Raw genomic sequence first — 3,169 nt, forward strand, 5'->3', positions numbered from 1 at the left:
GGTCTCATATTCCATTCATTCACAATTATGGTCTCTACAAAAATCAGATATATCCCAGGAGATGAAAGTGTGCTATCATAAACCCAAACACATAGTAGCCTCAACTGCAGTAACTGTTCCAGGTGAGTTATATCCACTAAAGAATATTACAGATTCCCATAGTTTGTAAACAGTCATCAGTTGGGCAATATATCCTTTCTCATGGCAGTCAAGTGATTGAGAAGCAGAAGCACTTTATAATCATATAGTGTATTAGTTTTCTGGGACTGCTTTAAGAAATTACTACAAACTGAGTGGCTTAAAACAATAGGAACCATTCTCTCAACAGTCTTAGAAGTCTGAAATCCAAGTGTCTGCAGAGTTGATTCTTTCTGAAGATACTGAGTGGGAAGCAGTTCCATGACTTTCTCCTAGCTTCTGGTGGTAATGTAACAGTTTGCATCTTCACATGGAATTCCTATGTGTCTTTGTTTCTTTTTTTTTTTTTTCTATAAGCACAAAAATCATTGAGCATAGAGCTCTAATTTAATTATGACTTCATTTTAACTTTCTAATTATATCTATAAATATTATATTTCCAAATAAGGTAACATTCTAATGTTCTGAGTAGACATAAATTTTAGGGAGATATTATTCAACCCAGTACACATAGTATTGTCCATGGAACACATCTTCTATGCTACCTTCTGGGGTTCTAGGGGTGCCTGGGTGGCTCAGTTGGTTGAACCTCTGAATCTTCATCACAGTTCAAGTCTTGATCTTAGGGTAGTGAGTTCAAGCTGGGTCTGGAGCCTATGTAAAAAAAATAAAAATAAATAACAACAACAAAAAAAAACACCGTCTTTGGGGTGATTCGTGGTGGACGTTTTGAGGGCAGCTGACCTGCAGCCTGCGCGTCCCGGACCGCCTCCCGTGGAAGCCTGAGCCGGCGATGTAGTTTTCTCCCTTTGTCTCATAACCATGTCCACCAACGAGGATGCTAATTCACCAGCTGCCCGCCTTAACAGATTCAAGAACAAGGGGAAAGACAGTACAGAAATGAGGCGGCGTCGAATAGAAGTTAATGTGGAGCTGAGGAAAGCGAAGAAGGATGACCAGATGCTGAAAAGGAGAAACGTAAGCTCGTTTCCCGATGATGCTACCTCTCCACTGCAGGAAAACCGCAACAACCAGGGCACTGTAAATTGGTCAGTTGATGACATTGTCAAGGGCATAAATAGCAACAATTTGGAAAGCCAGCTCCAGGCTACTCAAGCTGCTAGGAAACTGCTTTCTCGGGAAAAGCAGCCCCCCATAAACAACATAATCCGGGCTGGTTTGATTCCAAGATTTGTGTCCTTCTTGGGCAGAACTGATTGTAGTCCCATTCAGTTTGAATCCGTTTGGGCTCTCACCAACATTGCTTCCGGGACCTCAGAACAGACCAAGGCTGTGGTCGATGGAGGCGCGATCCCAGCGTTCATTTCCCTGTTGGCATCTTCCCACGCCCACATCAGCGAACAGGCTGTGTGGGCGCAAGGAAACATTGCAGGGGATGGTTCCGTTTTTCGAGACTTGGTTATCAAGTACGGTGCGGTTGATCCGCTTCTGGCTCTCCTCGCGGTTCCTGATATGCCATCGTTAGCATGTGGCTACTTGCGTAACCTTACTTGGACACTTTCAAACCTTTGTCGCAACAAGAACCCCGCACCCCCGCTAGATGCCGTGGAGCAGATTCTTCCTACCTTAGTTCTTCTCCTGCATCACGATGATCCAGAGGTCTTGGCAGATTCCTGCTGGGCCATCTCCTACCTGACGGATGGTCCAAATGAACCGATTGAAATGGTCGTGAAAACAGGAGTTGTGCCGCAGCTTGTGAAGTTTCTAGGAGCTACTGAATTGCTCATTGTGACTCCTGCACTAAGAGCCATAGGAAATATTGTCACTGGGACAGATGAACAGACTCAGGTTGTAATAGACGCAGGAGTGCTTGCTATCTTTCCCAGCCTGCTAATGAACCCCAAAACTAATATTCAGAAGGAAGCCACGTGGACGATGTCAAACATCACAGCTGGCCGCCAGGACCAGATACAGCAAGTTGTGAATCACGGATTAGTCCCGTTCCTCGTTGGTGTTCTCTCTAAGGCAGACTTTAAGACACAAAAGGAAGCTGTCTGGGCTGTGACCAACTATACAAGTGGTGGGACAGTTGAACAGATTGTATACCTCGTCCATTATGGCATAATAGAACCATTGATGAACCTCTTAACTGCGAAGGATACCAAAATTATTCTGGTCATTCTGGATGCCATTTCCAACATCTTTCAGGCTGCTGAGAAACTAGGTGAAACCGAGAAACTTAGTATAATGATTGAAGAATGTGGAGGTTTGGACAAAATCGAGGCTCTACAAAACCATGAAAATGAGTCTGTGTACAAAGCTTCATTAAACTTGATTGAGAAGTATTTCTCTGTAGAGGAAGAGGAAGATCAAAATGTTGTGCCAGAAACTACCTCTGAAGGCTATACGTTCCAGGTTCAGGATGGCACTGCTGGGACCTTTAACTTTTAGCTTGTACGCAGAAAGTTGTTTGTGGTGTGCTTTGTTTGGTAGAAGTTTGTCTTACTGTTTCTCTACTAAGAACTCTTTTTAAATGTGTTTTGTTATTGTAGCACTTTTTACAACAAAACTCTACTTGACCAGTTCCAAACTGTAAAATTTGTATGAAGCTCCTCCTGCCAGTGGGTTTCTTATTTCTATGTGGACTCTCCTCTCTTGCAGTGTCCTGTAAATAAAGATTAAATTCCACCCTTTTCTTTAAAAAAAAAAAAAGAAAGAAAGAAAGTAATTCAAACACACATTCTACACAAATCATGATTGACTATATTGGTGATGTAATTTGCTAGATGATGACATCTTGCTGTACAAATAAGAAATACTGAGTATATTGGAGTCTTTAATAATACACATGTGTCTCATAGGTGGAAACTAAGCTCTATGAAATTTTGTGATGCTTTCTCCTACTCCAATTATATATATATTTTAGTGAGTAGTAGGGGATATAGAGACAGTGTGTGTAAAGAAAAAATAACAACAACAATAACAACAAAATTTAATTATTACATTGATCAGTCCCCAGTATAAGATACAAGACAATGCCATCTTGAACTCTTTAGGTTCTGAGGTAGCA

The 3,169-nt window shown here is 41.7% G+C and overlaps 1 pseudogene across 1 annotated transcript; it reads left to right on the forward strand.

The window, feature by feature from the left end:
- Nucleotides 1-840: 840 nt before the first annotated feature.
- Nucleotides 841-2,793, forward strand: LOC309840849 (importin subunit alpha-1 pseudogene; annotated as a pseudogene). The gene has a single exon. The product of its transcript is annotated as an importin subunit alpha-1 pseudogene (transcript).
- The last annotated feature ends 376 nt before the right edge of the window (nt 2,794-3,169 follow it).

The sequence above is a fragment of the Mustela nivalis genome, assembly GCF_964662115.1.
Source record: "Mustela nivalis genome assembly, chromosome: 9".
NCBI classification, from domain to species: domain Eukaryota; kingdom Metazoa; phylum Chordata; class Mammalia; order Carnivora; family Mustelidae; genus Mustela; species Mustela nivalis.